Source organism: Meleagris gallopavo, chromosome Z (assembly GCF_905368555.1).
Source record: "Meleagris gallopavo chromosome Z, MGAL_WU_HG_1.1, whole genome shotgun sequence".
Classification (NCBI taxonomy): Eukaryota; Metazoa; Chordata; class Aves; order Galliformes; family Phasianidae; genus Meleagris; species Meleagris gallopavo.
Window position 1 is genome coordinate 29509741 of NC_139435.1, and position 20462 is coordinate 29530202.

Here is a 20462-nt window from a genome sequence, read left to right on the forward strand (position 1 = left end):
TTTGTTTATTTGTTTATTTGTTTAGGTGAGATATGAAAGATTTTATCCACAAGGCTAAAACTGTTTTATCTACTATTTTTATTTTATTTTATTTTATTTTATTTTATTTTATTTTATTTTATTTTATTTTATTTTATTTTATTTTAACAAACCATCTGTAAAAGGTTTCAAAATATTGCCTGATAGATAATATCATAATAACTCGTAGGTGGGAAGGCAAGAAGTACATGTGTAAGACAGTACAGATGAAAGGGAAGACAGTAATTGTGTGAAGATTTTGCACATGAAATAATCAGTATGTATCTTAGATACATCAAATAATGTCAGAAAACATCGCAACACAAATTTATCATTAAAAAAAAACTAAAAAACTATTTTTGGAAGCAGAAACTATCATATGATACCTTTCTAAGCCTCATTAAATAATATTTTCATGGCTAAATATACCAGAACACCTCCATAAACGATTTATACTTATTTTTCTGTTTCAGATACTCAAATATTTAATTCTATAATATGAAGATTTTTGTTTCCATTAAAACAATTTTGGCGAACATGAGAGAAAAGCATATTTCTTCAAATCATAAAAGGGTGCTGAAAATATGAAGTCTTGTAGGAATGTTAGGAGCTTTAAAAATTAAAGAAAAAAAGATGAATACACAATTTCCAAATGTAGATACTCCTGCTGAGTGGAAATTTCTTGCAACTGCCAGTACAGACTCCAGTACTTCTGAGCAAACTAGTCCATATTTTAAAAATATCAAAAGGGAATGCTTCCTTTATTATCTTCCTTCTGATCCAGAAAAATTAAGTAGATCAAGTAGTTTAATATCCCTGTGTATTTTCACCAGGGCACTACATAAATCTTGCATACTACCACTGATTTCTCATTTCTTAGAGCAATTGGCAGCTCTTACCAGCTGTAGCTTGTTGGAGTAAATATAGCTGTAGTTTTGTAACTTCTTTGATACTACTCCTCACATAAGTTATTTGATTTCTCACCAGCACTTTAATATAAAGAATTAACTGAGGATTTTTCATGAAGGACTGTAATTCTAGTTACCTAAGATTGCACAGTCTGAAAAAAAAAAACACAAAAAACAAAACAGAAAAACAAAACAAAACAAAACAAAAACAAAAAAACAAGTAACTCTAAATTCTGCCTTTGAAAGTCTTAGATTTAGTTCCAGTTCTGCAAATTATTCCATAATTATAATGTGCCAGTTTTATTTATACAGCCCCACTTACTACACAAATATCTTGAACTGCAATGTCAGATAGAAACGCTTTCCAAATGATATCCTTTTGACTGAGGTTTTTTTGTTGTTGTTGTTATTGTTTTGTTTTTTTAAATATAATATGAATGAAATTTTTGTTTGCACAGCCAAACATGCTGGAAGGGCAAAGAAGGAAGATGAATAAGACCATTTAAAAACAAGTGGTAAATTGAATTCATTAAACTTACTGGTTGAAACAATTAAATGAGGAAAAATACTAATTACATTATTAAAATCTAGATTGCAAGCAGTAATTAAAAAGACAGTTGCTATGCAACCAAAAGTATTTTTGTGATAGAGTGTATGAGTATATTTTTTAAGCATTCTGGTGCTCTGTTTTGACCTTTTTCAGTCACACACCTGCCCAGATTGTCTGTATAAATACATTTTTTAGAATGAAACTTTAAAGACACATAAAGAAGTAATAAAAAAATATAAGAAGGTTTATTAAATTCAGTTAATGAATTTTATCATGTTTAAAAGGTGAGTAAAAAATTTACGAGATAAAAGCAAATACAGATATAGATGTTTATGTATGTCATCATGTATATGATTTGTATTCTGGTACATCATCAGCTCAAAAGGATTAACTTTCCAAACACAGGGACTGATCCTATAAGACATGGGAACATCAATTTTCTCACTGTAGTGTATGAGCTAACCTTGCCCCATCCTGAAGGTCTTAAATTGTTAAATCCCTTAATTTTATCAAAAAACTCAAGTAGCTGTTGGCTATAATGACTTGGGGCAATTTTTAATTATTCTGGAAAAGTTATGTGTAATTCTGCTTGTCCGTGTGTACCCAAGATGCAGCTTAATTTCTAATAGAATTTCAAATTTTACACAAGAAGATCTCCACTGTGATCATCTGATATTGATAAAACAGGGAGGGGTACGGTTAATCATTGACAACAAAATTTTATGTCATTGGATATATATAATTTTTTTTTAAAAAAAGAGGCATATGCATATCCAGCATGTTCATACAGTCCTCCAGTATATTCTTTACACCTGGAGAATAACAAAATCTATTGGCTCAGTGTACTGTAAAAATGGGAGGGAGATCTAGTTTGATGGATCTGAAGCTCTACTCATGGTTAAGGCACAGTTCCTGACAACCTGGTATTTCTCTGCTGTGAGACAGTCCTGCTTGTATCCTTCATTTCTTATGAACATTCATATGAACATCCTGAACATGGTTTGCCATTAGTCCTGCATTTAAATCACTATTACCAATGAAAATTCAGGAAATTTGTACAGGATCTATCTGACTAATTTCTCACCAATGCTATATCACATTGTTATCCTGTTCTCACGAGTAAAGAATTTGCTCTCTGTCCTCTATAATGACCTATGAGCAGAAAGGAATATAAGAATTTATACACCACTGTACAATTATAGTAGTAATTTAGGCAGAAATGCTGTTAAAAATGGATTTATTCTTTTTCCTTTCCAGAAATAAACATTGTTAGAAAGATTTAATCTTTTAACAATACATTGCAATTGAAATTTACTCTCCTTTGGGATTGTTTTCTGAAATGAAGTGAAAAATTATTTTTTACAAAATAATATCAGATTAATGTCCTGGATGACAGACTGTGGCCATCATAATTAAATCTGCTCACTAAAAAACAAATTCATATATGTTAGTAAAGAAGACATCTATCATTGAAAATAGTAATAATAATAACAATAATAATAATAATAACAATAATAATAATAATATTCTTGCACTTATCCTACACTTACATGTTTTTATTTATCTTATAATTCTTAATAATTATCCTTAAGAATAGCCACAACAAAAATATTTTTGACACATTATAGTTTTATTTGTTTGTTTGTTTTGTTACTGAAAGAAGAGCATAAGGACTGGAATTGTTCAGCTTTCTGTAAAAAGGGTAAATAGAAGTACAGTTGATTTTCTCATATGCTGTTAAATATGCATTTCTATTACAGTATATTCAAAAAGTGTTTTACGGCAGTGAATCATGTCAGAGGAAATGTTGATGTCTAGAATAGCACCAGTCCATAAAGTATTTTCACAACATGGAAGTTGTGCATAAAAGAATCCTTGGGCTATGAAATAAAATAATAATTAAAAAAAAAAAAAAAGCTGTAAAATGTGTATCTCAAATAAGTGAACTGTAAAAAAAACAATGGGTTGATAAAAAAAGACTAAAATTACATCAAGAACAACAACAACAAAAAAAACATTATAAATGAGGAAAACAGACATCTTTTGTCTATGGGGATGTTAAATCATCGCTTCTGTAAGTGTCCCTGGCTATCTAGCATTTAAATCTACAGCAAGCTTTTATCAGCATAGTACGTTTGTTCTAAACATTTGACATATTGTAGAATGTAATCTAGATTGCATAATTCCACAAAGTCATAAACATATCCCCAAGACATGAAGTTATACAACAGAAGTTAAATATTATTAACATTGTCTAGCTTTGTTTTAAATGAGTTATTGATGGGGTAGCATTATTTAGTTTAGTACAGCTCTTCAAATTATTACCACAGTACCAAAGTTAAAAATTTACTTTGAAACATCTGTGTTAAAAAAATCTATTTTTCTTCAATTCCACTGAAACAAAATGAATTTCTCAACACTGTGATGTAAATTAATAAGGGTTTCCAGCACTGAAAATGATCTCAATTATACTTAGGGTGTAATTTGAGATAAACACTGTTTTGTTGCAAATTTGCCTAGATAAAACAGGTTCAGCACCACCATTAGCCTGTAGTACCACCTTCTATCCAGTTTGGCTTATAGAAAACAGATGTCTGCAAGAAAAAAGTGAGTTCCATTCATTACAGCTCCTTAAAGACTTTCTGTCAACATGAGACTCAGATCATTCTTAGAAACAACATACAGGAAAATTTCAAATATTGCATCATGCTTTGGAATTATTGGCAAACCAAGAAACATAATCGTATATTTCTACAAAAACATTTTATTGAACAAACTACTTGCAAGAAGTGGATCATAAAACTTCATTGTAAGCCATCATAGTGAATTAACTACTAGATAAAAATCATAAGAGGACTCATAAATAAGCTAGTTGAATGAAGAAAATTAATTTCCTACCTCAACTTTTTGAAGTCCCAGTCCTGTTAAAAAAAGAGAAAATATAGCAGTTTTCTGAGAAGGAACCATTTGTTTAGCAAATGTTTCACTTACAGCAACCCAACAAATTTGAGAATAAGAAAAAATTAGATCAACTAAAAGCTTTCCCTTATATCAATAGAATGAAGGAAAAGATACAGTAAACATATTCCTGCACATAGTCTCAATCTGCAATAACTTTGTAACTTATTAAAGCCTTTTTGATGGCACCTGCCACACACAGAATGAGGCATATTTTTTCCACCAGTGGGAAAAGAACATAGGAAAATCTGTGATCCTGTTTAAAATATACACATTTCAATCTAAACATACTTCAATATGGTCAGCTGCCTGTAGTTTTATTCCTGTCACTAAAACAATTAATGATCTTCAATTCCAAGATTCTTTGAATTCTGATATTATTTTGGACCTTATTTCTACTGTTATGCTCATTGTACAGTAAGCATTTTGCAAATACTATGCCAGTTGGAAAAATTAGAAGCAATAATCAGGAAAGAGAAATTGTAAAATATAATTTTTAGCAATATTTTTGGAGGTTAAATTTATTTACTATGAAGTACAATTTCATGAGGGTTTTTTTTTTCCTTTTTTTTTTTTTTTTTAAGATTTAAATTTAGTTAGCCACCGCAAAATTACTGACCTATTTATCTCACAAAACATTCTATTGACTTAACAAGCTTACTATCCCATCTTTAAATACATCCTAAGAAATTCTTAGTGAGGGATGAGGAAAAGTTGCAAGGCAGGGGCAATTTTTGAACATAGAAAAAAAATATATATACAAAGTAAAACTTAGTCCTCTTTGTTTTGATGGCATCAGATACAATCAAATATTAGAACATCCATATCTAATTGCATTTTTAAAACCAGACCTTATACCATAGTTTGCAGCAAGTGGTTGTAATTTTATCTTCTGTGAAACAGTGCCCTCAGAAGGTCTGGAGGAGGTTCAGACTTCCACCGAAAACTACTTCATGTTTACATTTAAATAAAACAAATGAAGACTATCCTCATTCCTATTAATAACTCTGCAGGCAATCAACAACAACAACGACAACAAAAATCCTTTCCCTTTATAAGTTCTCACTGACTCACTTTAACCTGAGGTGTAATAATGTCAGAAAAATCATCAAAGCTCAAGAAAAGGAGGATGACTGTGAGACTAGAATTCATATTTTTGATGGAAACTGTGCTAATCTTGCCTTCTTTAAAATCTTAATCTCATCATGTCTATTCAAATTGTTGATTAGACTCGTATAATCACCTAATATCAATTCTCAAGTATATTTTACCGAGTCTTTGGGATTTTTCTGCATTTAATTAACTGCTTTAGAAATGCATCTAATAGTCTTTAAAAACACTCCTTTCACACGTGGCTGAGAATTTAGCTGAATATTTGGGCAAAATAAGTGAAATAAAATTCTACAGACTTCACTACTCTTTTAGTACTTTCTTTGTTGCATTCTTCTAGTTTCGTTCCAAATTCAGATTGAGTTATTTATATTTACCATTGGTAAGATTATTTTTGTTAATTTGAACTTTAGATCATGCAAATTTATCTATCTATCTATCTATCTATCTATCTATCTATCTATCTATCTATCTATCTATCTATCTATTTAGTTTTGTTGTTTGCTTGCTTGCTTGCTTGCTTTAATCTTTATATGTCCAGAACCAGGGGGAGTTGTTATGGAAAAATTATTTTTGTGGATTGTAGTATACACATTTTTGCTGATTATCATTCAGCATTGAAATTGTATCATAATACAACAGGTTAGTAAAACCTCAGGAGAAATTACTATTACAAAGAAGTAACAAAATCATCTAGCTCAATACCATCCTGTATACTGATCCCATTGATTCCTAAGTAATATAAGAATGACAGTGTTCCAACAGTATGGCTGAAAAGTTAAAAAGCAGCAGCAAAGTAACTCACTCACTCACTCACTCACTCACTTAGTCACAATCACCTAACTAAAATTAACAGCCAGTAGCAGGCTAGTGACACTTTGGAGATACATAGCTCAGTAACTACATTCTAGGTCTCATATCGGAGGGCATAGGAAGACACAATAATTATCTTTGTAGTGGTACATATAAATTATTAAAAACTCACTGAAATATTATGTAAAGAGGCACATTTAGGGTTTTTGTTTGTTTGTTTGTTTGTTTGGGGATTTCAGGTTTTTTTTTTTTTTTTTTTTTTTTTTTTTTTTTTTCCTACTGAGGAAAAGTTTTGAACTACCAAGATTGAAAAATGCTCTATTTAACAAGTCAGGTTTCTTCCATTTTTCTTTCACCCTCCAGCACATATTTTAATCTTGATTTATGCTAATACAGACCAGATCCTAGACCTTCTCTAACGCAGAACCATACTTTGTTTTTACTTAGATTAACCAGGAAATCACAAGTAGAAAAGTGAAGAAATCATATCTAATTCCAAACTAATGTTTATTTATTTAAATTTCTATCTCTTATCAAATATAGTTCTATTCTTGGTCATAGTTCCACAGAAATCATCTCCTGGTTCTTTAAATTACTGAAATAATTTTAGAAGAAAACTTTCTTAACCAGATACAATTTTGATACTTTGCTTACTCTGTTATTGAAATATTGACAATCAAAGATTAATTGTTTACAATTGGATTAAGATTCTGGAAATTATTTCTTTAAAAGATTGAGATTACAAATGCTTTAAGATAATGAAGACACATATGATCTCATCTTGCATACTGCCTACCTTCAGTTCAATATTTGGATCACAAAAGTAGCAAATTGTTCTGCTTAACGAAGTTTAGTATTATTAAATAATGTAAATATTGTGGTTATCTAAGAAGCTGTAAAAACTTCTGACATACTGATTCTACACCATCATTTTGTATTTACATTTGAATCTGTGTTTACAGTATCAGTTTTCTCCCATGAATTAATGTATCCATAATACTTATAGTTTTGTAACAATTATCAGGATTGTAGTGAAACTTAAAGAGGTGGATATTATTAACCATACTAATTTTACATAAGTAATTATTTGGGAAAATTATCAATCATTGTTTTCTTTTACCACAGTTAAACAACAAAGAATTTTTTTTTTTAATTACTTAACTCATTCTCTTCATCCAAGAAGAGAAATCAGTATGTTAATGCTGTGAGTTTAAATCCATGTATGTATTTATTTATTTATGCATTTATTGATTGATATCGAGATGAAAGTTGTTAACGAGATAATGGAATACCTGGAATACATTGGGAGATTTTAGAATATTGTAGTAGAAAGATAAATAGCGCAGATTGTGTGTTGTATGTTTTTAGATGATATTCCCCGCCCTCTTCATCAATCAGTAGGTTTTAATAGGGTGTTACATCATCTAAGTTCTATTATTTTGTTTGAGTTTCATTCAAGTGGCTCATAGTCAGGCTTAGTTGAGCCTATCAGTTACCAATTTTCTTTTCTCTATGGAAAACTGTTGGCCACAGTATCGTCATGTATAGCCTTATAAACTTTGTTGGATTAGCCTGGATACCTTCTGAGTTTACATGTTCATTGCCAGGAAGTTTTACTTCTCAATTACATTACAAACACACATGTAAACACCACTAATATCCCTCCAACTGTAATCAAAGAGTGAATTCAAGATCACCTTTTGAGATGGAATGTCTATGAGGTCTGAAAATATGTATTTAGGAGCTGAATGAGTTTCCAAGACAATTTTTCAAAAAGTCATGGATGTTAGAGGTGCTGGGTGAGAGGAAGAAAAAAGGAAAAATCACTTCTATTTTTAAGAAAAGGAGATAGGGAAGTCTGTATACTACAGGCCACGGAGCAACACCTTTGTGCCTGAAAAGATCATGAAAAAGATCCTCCTGGAAGACATGTTAAGGAACATGCAAGATATACAAGCGATCTGAGATGGCCAATATGGTTTCATCAAGGGCAGAACGTGCCTGACAGTCTTGTGGCCATCTAGGATGGAGTGATACCATCAGTAGACAAAGGAGGAGCAATTAATGTCTTCTAATTCTTCTGGAATTCTGCAAAGCCTTTGATATGGTCTCACACCACATTCTTTTCTCTAAATTGGAAATATATGAATTTGAAGGGTGGACTATTCATTGGTAAAGAAGTTAGTTAGATGATGGCAGCCAGAGGATTGCAGTCAATGGATCTATATCCAGGTGGAGGCTCATGATGAGTACTGTCCGTCAAATGTCAATCTTGGAACCAGTGCTCTTCAACATCTATAGCAATGACCTTCTTAGTGGGATTGAGTACAATCTCAGAACGTTTTAGATGACACCAAACTGAGTGGTCTGGTTGACACTGAAGGAAGAGATGTTATCCGAAAGGTGTTGGACAAGCTTGAGATATGGTTACACATGAATGTAACAGTGTTCAGCAAGTCCAAGTGAAGGGTTCTGCATGTGAGTTAGGGCAATGGTAGATGTGTGTAGACTGGAAGAAGACCTCATTGAGAGCAGCCCTAAGGAGAAGGATTTAGGAATTCTTATAGACAAAGAGTTTGATATGAGCCAGCATTATGTACTTGCAGCCCAGAAGCCCAACTGTGCTCTGACCTGCATCAAAAGAGGGTTGGCCTGCAGGTCAGATTGTTCCCTTCTACTCTATCCTCATGAAGACTCATCTAGAGTACTGCTATTAGGCTTGGGGTCTGCATGACAAGAAAACTGTAGAACTGTTGGATCAGGTCAAGAGGAAGACCACGGAGGTCTGGATCATCTCTCTTATGAAGAAAGGCTGAGGCAGAGGGACTCATTCAATTTAGAGATGAGAAGGCTTTGGGGACACCTCATCACTGCCTTCCGTTGTCTAAGGTGTGCATATAAACAAAATACCTATTTTTTACACAGGTAAATAGCAATAGCACAAGGAGGAATGGTTTTAAACAAAAACAGAGAAGATTTATATTACATATTGAGAAGAAACTTTTCACTCAGGAGTGGTGAAGCCCCAGATCAGGTTGCACAGAGAGGCTATAGATGATGCATCCTTGGCCAGGGTGTATGGGGCCCTGGACAACCTAATCTCATGAGTGGCAAGGAGGCTTGGACCTAGGTGATCTTTGTATGGGAACTGCTGAATCATGGCCTGAACCTCTGATTGGTCACCTGAGGTGAGCCTGGCTCCACATCTCCTAGACCCATTTAAGGGCTGACTACCAGTAGGAAAGGATTGCTTTCTGGAGATTCCTCCTCTGGAGTTTTCCAGCAAGCTGAGGACACGGGTAAGTATTCTATCTCTTCTTTTTTTGTTATTATAACCTGCTTAGCCAAACTCTCTAGTTCATAATTATAACATCTTTATATTCATTGATTATACACTTGGTGAGCCAGGCAGGCCAAATATACTAAAATTTACATCATGTCCTTTCTTTGGAATTTCTATAAATGGGTCAGGGGGGAGAACGCTACCCCCCTAGATAAAATGATTCCGGGGCAGAGCCCAGGATTTCTGGGATCTCCCTATTATAAACTCGTGGTTATTACTGAAAAATGGGGCCCGCTATGTGTTATGGGAAATATCTCCCATATTGCATGGCAGATTACTTTCAGAAACTTAACAAAGATATACTAATCATGAAAGAAAGACAGTTAGCTGCCTCCACACTAGCATGGCCACTATTAAATGCTTTAAATCATTCTGAAATGAGGAATAATACTTTAGAGAATGAAAAACAACTTTTGAAAGACCGTATTGAAAAGTTAGAGCAAGAACTTGGCATATTAACAGGGAAGAAACCAATTCTGCATCTTCCAATAGGTCAAGTTCGTAACATTTCAATGGACAATGACCAGAGTCTTGAATCAAAAGACCTTGTTGATCAGGAAAATAAAAAATCTAAATGAGATCTTGAATCTCCAATTTTGACAAATCCATTAGAAGTCCTGTTATAACTCAGGAAACTAAAAAAGTACAGGACAGACCAGCAGGGGTGCTGCCTGATCAGTGGCCCCCTGCCCAGACTCATTTGCACATAACAACACGGCCATATACGACAATGGAGTTGATAGATTTAGTACAGCAATTTTGGCAGAATCCTAGAGAAAGCATGCCAGCTTGGTTATTAAGACTGTGGGATTCTGGGGCAGAAAGTGTTTTGGTGAATGGCCCAGAAATAGACAAGTTGGCCACATGACTGTCCATCCTGCTCTCAGGCAGAGGTTATATGCAGGTAATCAATATCTTAATGAAAACCATTCTATAATAGAATGGTTAATGGCGGCCTGCAATATGGTATGGCCGAATAAATCTGATATACCTCTACATACAGGGGTGTGGTCCTCCATGGAGGATCTTCAAAATTATATCCATGAACTAGGCATAAGTGAAGCAATTTAAGAGGACACATTTGATGGCTCTGATATGGTCAAATTCTCAGCAGGGATGAGAGATTTAATTCTACAGCTCTCATTTGTATGGTACTTTGGTCTCTATATTAAATCCCCTCGTGGCCTCAGAAGCAGTAGTCCAGCAGGCTGCCCAGTTAGTGGCCGACCTAGGAGAAACAGAATGCCTGCAGACTGGGCGCAACATTAGGACATTAGAAGAAGCTGAGGTCCTGCCGGTGGCTAAAACCAAAATGCCAGCTACTTGAGTTCCTCAGCTGGGATCCAAAAGGGTCTCCTGAAAACAAATGTTTAATGATTTAATTCAGGCTGGGATCCAACTTACTAAGATTGACTGCCAGCCCAACCATGTCCTTCTCCGGCTTTGGAAACAACTAAAGGACAATCAAAAATTTCAGAAATACTCTAAGAAACCAAGGGTAAGGGTTACAGAGAGAATGCCAATAACGACATGGAACCTAGAAGATTTCATTGTTCCTAATAGGAAAAAAAAAAAAAAAGCTGCCTCAGGTGTCTGGGGCCACGATGCCTGAGCTACCGGAAGCAAAAGAATTGGCTCTAGTACAATTCATGGCATGACGAGAGATGTTAGTCCCCCTAGGGCCTCCAGACGGGACCAGAGGCCCTATGTAGAATTAACGATTTATTGATCCTAAAAAAATATTCAGAGAGTTATGGCATTAGTGGACACTGAAGCAGAAACATCAATTATCTACGGAGATCCGACCAAATTTGATGGAAACAGAGTGATGATTGGTGGTTTTGGGGGACAGACTATTTCTGTCACCCAAACATGGTTGAAATTGGGGGTTGGGCATCTCCCACCCCAGAATTATAAGGTGTGTATTGCCCCAGTCCAGGAATAAATACATCCTAGGCATAGTTATTCTATGGGGTCTGGTTCTCCAGACAACTGTGGGAGAGTTCAGACTTCAACAGAGGTGTTTTAGTATCTGGGCGGTGCAGGCAATAAGAGGCCATGCAAAACATGGGCCTATTTCCCTACCAAAACCGTACTGGATTACTAATGTAAGGCACTATAGACTCCCAGGTGGGCAAGATGAAATATCGAGAACGGTGCAGGAATTAAAAAACGTGGGCATTATAAGACCTGCACAGCCCATATAATTCCCCCATATGGCCAGTGCGAAAGTCAGATGGCACGTGGAGAATGACAATGGATTACAGAGAATTAAATAAGGTCATGCCGCCTATTCATGTAGCCGTACCCAATATTGCCTCCCTAATGGACACTTTAAGCAGGGAGATAAAAACCTATCATTGTGTCCTAGATTCAGCAAATGCATTCTTCAGCATCCCAATTGCTGACGAATCACAAGATCAGTTTGCGTTTACATGAGGAAGCAGGCAGTGGACCTTTCAGGTCCTGCCACAGGGGTATGTGCATTCACCAACGTATTGTCACAATCTAGTGGCGCGTGAACCTGGCTAATTGGAAAAAACCTGATTATGTTAACTTATATCATTACATTGATCTCCTGTTGACATCCGACTCACTGGAGGCAGTAGGACAGGTGGCGGATTCATTAACCGCCTATTAACAACAGAGGGGATGGGCTATAAATTCCCAAAAGGTGCAAGGTCTGCGCCTGTCTGTAAAATTCCTGGGGAAGGTTTGGTCAGGAAAGACCAAAGTACTGCCCAGTGCTGTCATAGACAAGGTTCAGGTGTTCCCAGTCCCTACAACATCGAAGCAGCTGCAAGAGTTTCTAGGTATACTGGGTTACTGGCTTTCCTTTATACCTCATTTAGTGCAGCTGCTAAGGCCACTGTACAGTCTCACAAAAAAGGGGCAGCTATGGGACTGGGGGAAAACAGAACAGGATGCTTTCCAACAGGCAAAACTGGCAGTTAAACAAGCCCAGGCATCGGGTATATTTGATCCTATCCTCCCAGCCGAGTTGGATGTTCATGTTACTCAAGATGGCTTTAGTTGGGGCCTGTGGCAACACTAGAGTTCTGTTTAGACCCCCATTGGTTTCTGGTCTCAGGTCTGGTAGAAAGATACAATATGATTGCAAAACAGTTATTGGGTGCCTACTCTGCATTACAGGCAGTAGAGTTGATAACTGAAATAGATGAAGTTGTAGTTAAGACCACTCTGCCAATCCAGGGGTGGGTGAAAGATCCGACCCACCTTCCTAAGACAGGGGTGACCCAAGCACAAACAGTGGCACGATGGGTCGCCTACCTCAGCCAAAGGTGTAATCTGTCTTCATCACCCTTGAAAGAAGAACTTCAGAAGATCCTAGGCCCAGTGATGTATCACAGTGATGCACCAAAAGAAATACTGGTCACTCCACCAGAGAAGAGTCCTGTTCAGGAAGGAAAATATCTATCCCTGAAGATGCCTGGTACACAGATGGGTCCAGCAAGGGCAACCCAAGCAAGTGGAGAGCAATAGCATACCATCTCTCCACTGAGACAATCTGGTTTGACGAGGGGGATGGTAAGAGCAGCCAATGGGCAGAACTGCGAGCTGTGTAGATGGTTATAATCAAGGAACCCGGTGATGGTATCCTGAATATCTGTTCAGATAGTTGGGCTGTGTACCGGGGGCTCACTCTTTGGATTGTGCAGTGGGCCACCTAAGAATGGATTATCCATGCCCAACCAATCTGGGGCAAAGACATGTGGTTAGACATTTGGAATACAGTGAAACACAGGATTATATGTGTTTACCATGTTTCTGGTCATCAGCCCCTACGGTCACTGGGAAATGATGAAGCCGACACGCTGGCCTGAGTTTGATGGATTGAGAATTCACCATCTGAGAACATCGCCCATTGGTTACATCAGAAGCTACAGCATGCAGGACAAAGACAATGTGGGCAACTGCTAAAGCGTGGGGGCTGCCCATACAACTACCTGACATTGTCCAGGTATGCTGGGATTGCAACACTTGCTCTAAAATGAGACCGAGATCGTTGCCTGGAACAACAGCCCATCTTGCTAGAGGACACAATCCTCTCCAGCGATGGCAGGTTGATTACATTGGGCCCCTTCCTTGGTCTGAGGGGGCGAGATATGCCCTGACCTGTGTCGACACTGCAGGTGGGCTACTGCAGGCCTATCCAGTACCAAAAGCAAACCAGGCATATACCATAAAGGCACTCACTAAACTGATTTCTGCCTACAGGACACCTCAAATCATAGAGACAGACCAAGGAACTCATTTTACTGGTGCAATGATACAGTGCTGGGCAGAAGAAAATAACATCGAATGGTGATTTCACCTGCCATATTATCCAACGGAGGCAAGCCTCATTGAACGTTATAACGGTATTCACCTGGTGATGGTCTACATGGGACTGATGGAACATAGGATGGACCTGCACCTCATGACTGCATGCCTCCAGTAACATCATCGAGCACTGGCACATAAAAGAATATGAACACTCACCGATTATCATTCATCTTGAATTGTACCAACATGCATCACAGTGGAAATTTTATAAGCGTTGTGATATAGTGAATCTCTGTATTAGGAAAAGCTTACCCTTTAGTCAACCTGATCATTGGTTCACACCATGAAGGGGTGGAGTGTATGGGAACTGCTGAATCATGGCCTGAACCTCTGATTGATCACCTGAGGTGAGCAATGAGTCAGCCCTGGGAGCACAGGTGAAGGCAAATCACCTGCCCTGCTGGAAGGGGTGGAACCTGGCTCCACCTCTCCTAGATGCATTACAAGTGGGAAAGGATCTCTTCTGGAGATCCGTTCTCTGGAGTTTTGCAGTGAGCCCAGGACACAGGTAAGCATTCTATCTCTCCTCTTTTTGTTATTATAAACTGCTTAGCCCAACTCTGTGGTTTATTTCATAATTATAACGTTTTTATATTCGTTGATTATACAATTTTTAATGCCCTTTCTAACACTGAGAAGTTTAACATAATGTGTGAAAAATATGGTTAATCATTTGGAAATAAATTGTTCTTGGTGTGTGTTTTTAGTTTCTTTTTTTTTTTTTTAATGTGTTTGTGTGTGTTTTGTTTGTTTTCAGAGGGGATGCTGCTCGATTTTTTTTTTTTTTTTTTTTTTTTTGGTTGTTGTTGGATTTCTATTGTTTTTCTTTGCTTTTTCTAATTAAGTATAAAAATTATTAAACAGGTTCATTTTGTCTAATGTTCAACTAACTAAAATGGTTTCAGGTGTAATCTGAACTATTTGTAGCATGGGAAACTTTTACTGTCAGTGGCTAAGAAATAAGGAGATAGAGTACTAATATATATATTTTTTTAATTATTGACTTGCTGTTTTAATATTTATGATGTCAGATATAAAAAAAACTTCCATATTTGGAGAACTGCCAATGCTCATGAATTACAATATCTAGGTCACTGTCTACTTAAAAGATTATTATCTTCCAGCTAATGTTAAAATCTGAGTCAGACTTTCAACTACCTGCTATGTTGAGATATTTTTGGTATAACATATGTATTTTTTTGTGCTGCTGAAAAGCAAATAAGGAAAAAAACCTCACAAAACAGTATTTCGAGCAGAATAGTCTATCCATCAGTAAGCAATTAAATCTTCAATTTTACAATGTTTTTATTTACTTTATTAAATTTAATAAAACATTAATTTTATCCAAGTCTTAGTTACACATTTCTTTTGTGTGCTTGTTTGTACTTTTTTTTTTTTTAACTTTATTTTATTTTTTATGCCATAACTGACACAAAAATATAGCAGGCTGTGTTTCTAAAATCAGTACTTTAAATCTCAAGACATACTTGAAAATGCATTCAGTTTAAATAAAAGATCAAGAATAAAAAACTCAGTCAATTCTCTTAGCAAAAAAAGAGTAGACAACTCTTAAACTCTCATCAAGTCTCGAAAGCCAAAATAATATAGAAGATGAATTATTTTATTGTATTTTATTTTATTTTTATGAAAAAGAACTCTATCTATGAGTAGATCCTATTTTCCTTCTCTGTTCTTGCAGCAAAGTCCAATGATAGAAAATTCCTATTGATGACTTCTGTATTTTATTTTTTAAACAGTGTGGCAAAGCAAAGAAAAAGAGAAACTTAAGCATAAATATTTTTTATAAAAGGCAACCATATCTTTCTAAAATTTATAACTTCACCTGTCTGAATTGGATAATTACATTGGAAAATATCAAAGAGATATTAAATTTGCATTAAAAGAGAAAACAACTATACATTGAAGACAGTAATTAAGATCAGAAGTGTTAACAGCTATCTAACATGATGACATTACCTGGTTTGTGTAATCAAGGAAAGAAGAACTACATGAAAACATGACACTACCATGCAAATTCATTAATAGGACAAACTCACTAGGGAGACAAAGAAGCACTGAGTCATAGTCACTAAACATTATGGAGTTTATATGAAAACACAGGTATACAATTGACAGTAATGTATTTATTATGGTAAGTGTGACCTTCTAAGCACAGAGTGTGTAGAACAGCTGGAACATTTGTCTGGATCTGAATTCTAAACAGAATTTAGCTCAGTCAAATGTTTTAAGATCACAGTGTGATGATGATATTAATTTACCCATTTATCTGCCTATGTAATCATATAATTAGTTATTAGCTGTACATTAGATCTAAATGAAAGGTAAAACAACTCAATACAAGCAAGTTAAAATAAACATTAGAAAACCTTCACTACTTATGTTATTGTCCATATTGATCATCAAAATGAACTGAAAAAAGTGGATGTAGAGATGATAACTGAAATTTTTTTGTGAGAATAGGAATATTTCTGGAGACTTGGATGTTGTTTACGTAAAATCTAAGCTAAAACAATTTTTTTTTTTTGTAATAAAGATGTGTTGTATTTTTTTTAATCTTCCAGTTAAAATTGTTTGTTATAATTACAGGTGCATTTTCAAATACACAAATATATAAAAAAATCAGTCATATATACTACTATACTACTATAAGAAATTTATGAGATTGTTAGTTACATTTATAAAAATCAGTCTTCCAAAATCAGACTAACACAAGTTGATAAAGAAAATCCTTTAAAAGTCCTTTAGAAAGTCTGCAATAGGAAAACTAAGAGGAGGTCTAGATCTAACAGTTCAAGACTGCTTAAAAAATAAAATTGTTGATGTTGTATTACATGATTTAAGCCTCTTATGAAAATAAATAATTATTCTGTTTATCACCTGGAATTAGTATTATCAAATTCTGACTTCCTACTGCATATTTTTTTATATATTTGGATGGACTCAAATGAATAATGATAACTAGAGAAGCTAAAATGAAAGATATTTCCTCTCGTATTAAATATATATATATATATAATATAAATATATAAAATATAAAAATAATATTCAGAATATAAATGCATTTTGATTTGTAATAATATGCATTATTTTTAGTGGTGGTTTATTCTCACTAAACAGGTATGTATGCTGGCCACAGCTGAACTGATACACTGGAATCATTTCAAAACAATAGAATGACAAAAAGTGTAAAATGACCTTCCTGTCATAGTGTGATATTAAGTTGGAAATACGTTTGCAAATCTAAGGAAATGTACATCTTTTGAAAATAAAAATACAACTTTATTAAACACTATTCCATAATACGATTTATATGGTACAGCCTATCTAGTAAGAATAAATTAACTATGTTCAGTGGTTTGTAGGAGTAACTAGTTACTAGAACCTTATCACACGCATGCCCAACTAATGTGATTTCTTTCTGTTATCATGTGACCTGCTTAGTGGACAAAGGAAAGAACGTGGATATTGCTACCCAGACTCTAGCAAAGCATCTGACACTTTTTTTTCCTCACAGTCTTCTTCTGGCAAAATTCTCTGTTCATGGTTTGGATGGATATACCAATAGCTAGGTTTAAAAAACAAACAAACAAACAAACTGTCTGGTTGGCTGGGAGGCTGGGACCAAGGTGTTTTGAGAATGAAGTTAAAGCCATTTGACAGCTGATCACAAATGGTGCTCACTAGACCTAAGTAATAAGTTCAATTTTCTTTAATACAAGAGATGCTCTGAAAGTAATGCTTTCTATTTTATTATTTTGGTCCATAAAGTCAGGTAGCTCTTGGTAGTATGACAGTAGATGCTGAACCTTCCCATCAGTACTCCATTACATTTTGGATCCATGTGACAGATGGTAGCAGAGGGGCAGTCTGATGAAATGGTGTCTGACATGGAAGTGTGCACGAAGCAAATGCAAGCTGAGTGGTATATTTCAGCTGTGGCAGTAGTGAACTGAAAGACAAACCACGTTGAGGACAGCCATGCAGGTATTTATAAGAGCAACATGGAGGCTCTTATTCATAGTTGGCAAAAATGCATAATTAATGGTGGTAACTATGATGAAAAACTGTGTTGCAGCTGAGAATTTGTTCTATCAAATAGTGTTATTGTGCTCTTTATATCTGTTGTAGTTTCCATGGAAATAAAAAGGCAGTTTTATTTTTGAAGAGAGCTAAGTATCTTTATCAATTGTATGTTGAGAAAATTAAGTGCATTCTCCCTAAGTTTTCAGAAACCATAATTTGTTAGGGATTGTTGTTCTGTTTGAGAGTAAGAATGCTTTGCAGAGGGAACTAGATATGGTAGATTAATGGGCCACATCTAATCATGTGACACTCACCAAGGCTAAATGTCATACGTTGCCTTAGGGTCACAACCTCGTGATATAAACTTGCAGAAGAATGGCTAGAAAGCTGTCCTTCAGAAAAAGACCTGCTGGTGAACAGGTGGCTGAACACGAACCAGTAGTGTGCCCATGTGGCCAAAAGGCTGACAGATGCTGTCCTGCATCAGAAACTGTGTGAACAGCACGACTCTAGAAATGTTTGTCACTCTGTATTTGAAACTGGCAAGATTTGATTTCAAGTATGTGTTCAGTTTTTAGCTTATCACAGCAATAAGAGTATCAAGTTAATAAAGTATGTGCAAGAAAGAACAATGAAGGCAGTGAATGGAATAGAAAGGAAGACATATGAAGAGGAGCTGAAGGAACTGGGGTTGATTAGTCAGGAAAAATAAGTAGGCTGAAGGGAGACTTCATTATTCTCTACGAATACCTGAAATAAGGTTGCAGTGAGAAATGTGTCAGTCACTTTTCTCAGGTGGCAAGCAATGGAGAGCTATTTCAAGCTTCCATTTGTACCATGCTTAGCTAGAAATACACATATTAAACCAAATACAGCAGGGGAGGAATTGGGAGAGGGAGAGGGGGAACAAAAAAAACTACCTCCCTCATTTATTTTCAGTTGTATGATGACAATACTGGCTCCTGCACAGGAAAGGCAAAAAATATACATAAAAAAATGAAAGTGAATACGAGAATATGACAGTTCAAATGAGACAGCCTGCATCATATTAAGACTCAGAAAAGGCAGAGTGGCCATGTTCTCTTTCTCCAGGCCTCACAAACATACCCTTTGTTGTTTAAAATTTGATAGCCATGTAAAAATTTTGGAAAGAGTTAAAAGGATGGATGTGGCTTCCAGTAAAAACTTCCTATTAAATTTTTGCAAAAAAGAGTAATGTTCTGCATTATCCATGAGTAGCTGAAATACAATCAGTGAATGAAAAATTCTGACATGATGGGATCTTTAAAAATTATAATACAGCAGTTTTTTGAGCTGGTATTTGAACATCAGAATATCCACAGAGCAAGACTGTTGTAAGAAAGGAGGAAGAAAGAAGCAGAATTCATAAAATAATAAGTATCCAAACCCTAACTGTGAGTTAGCCCTGAGAGATATATATATATAAAAAAACAAACAAACAAAAAAAAAAACAAAAAACTTCAGCCATCATCCAGATTAACACTTTGTCACCTGGATGCTCTGATTTTGGGATAATGGGGCCATTATCTTGGACCTAGTGTGCAGTGAAGGCAAGTAGCTGAAATCCTTTTCTAAGGAAGGAAGCATTGACAAAGCAACAACCAAATAGCAGTAAACATACCCTATGCCACATGCCATCATCTGAAATACTATCGTAAGTGCTGAAAACATGACGCCCCAGAAAGCACTGAGTCAGACAATGGGACATATTTCCAAAATAACCTAGTCACCTGAGCCAAAGAGCATGGCAGTGAGTAGATATATCACATGCCCTATCACGCATCAGCCTCTGTATCTGAATGATACAATAGTTTGTTTAATATTACACAAATGCAATGGATTTGGGACATTCAAACACTGGGACATATACTTAGCAATAGTTAACGTTTGGGAATCTTCCAATTGAATGTGCTCTTCCCAATTGAAAACTCTCATGTACTGTAGAAGGAGATAAAATCTCAATACTACACATGAAAAACATGCTGAGTATGACTATGGATTATTCCTGACTTGATCAATGATGAGATTTTGGTGAGATTGCTATTTCTCAAGGATCTGGGTCCATTTTTTGGACCATGCAGGAGACAAACATATGGACATTGTATGACAATGCATTGGCAGTAATGAGCAGGAAAGATAATGAGAAAACATCAGTGAATTACCTGTTTAGGGTAATTCAACAATATGGAAAAAAATCTCTTTCTCCCAGCTGCATCTCAGCCATGGATAAACTGTTCTGGGAGTTCCAGCAAGTCAAAGACCTACACAGATCACTATCTCAGTTATTAGAATTAAGCTTTTCTCTGCTCAAGAGAGGCAATGTAGTAGATACACACTACATGCTACTCTG

At 35.5% G+C, this 20462-nt stretch overlaps 1 protein-coding gene and 1 pseudogene across 9 annotated transcripts in view; one reads left to right on the forward strand and one right to left on the reverse strand.

Annotated features, from left to right (window-relative positions):
* The window catches only part of PTPRD (protein tyrosine phosphatase receptor type D), a 1190026-nt gene that overhangs the window by 546194 nt on the left and 623370 nt on the right, over positions 1-20462 (reverse strand). For all 9 annotated transcript variants that reach the window (XM_085214154.1, XM_085214153.1, XM_085214152.1 and 6 more), the window contains one exon: positions 4375-4397. The gene's annotated coding sequence lies outside the window, so the exon portion shown is untranslated. The remainder of the gene's footprint in view (positions 1-4374; positions 4398-20462) is intronic.
* Positions 9794-10771, forward strand: LOC146542186 (uncharacterized; annotated as a pseudogene).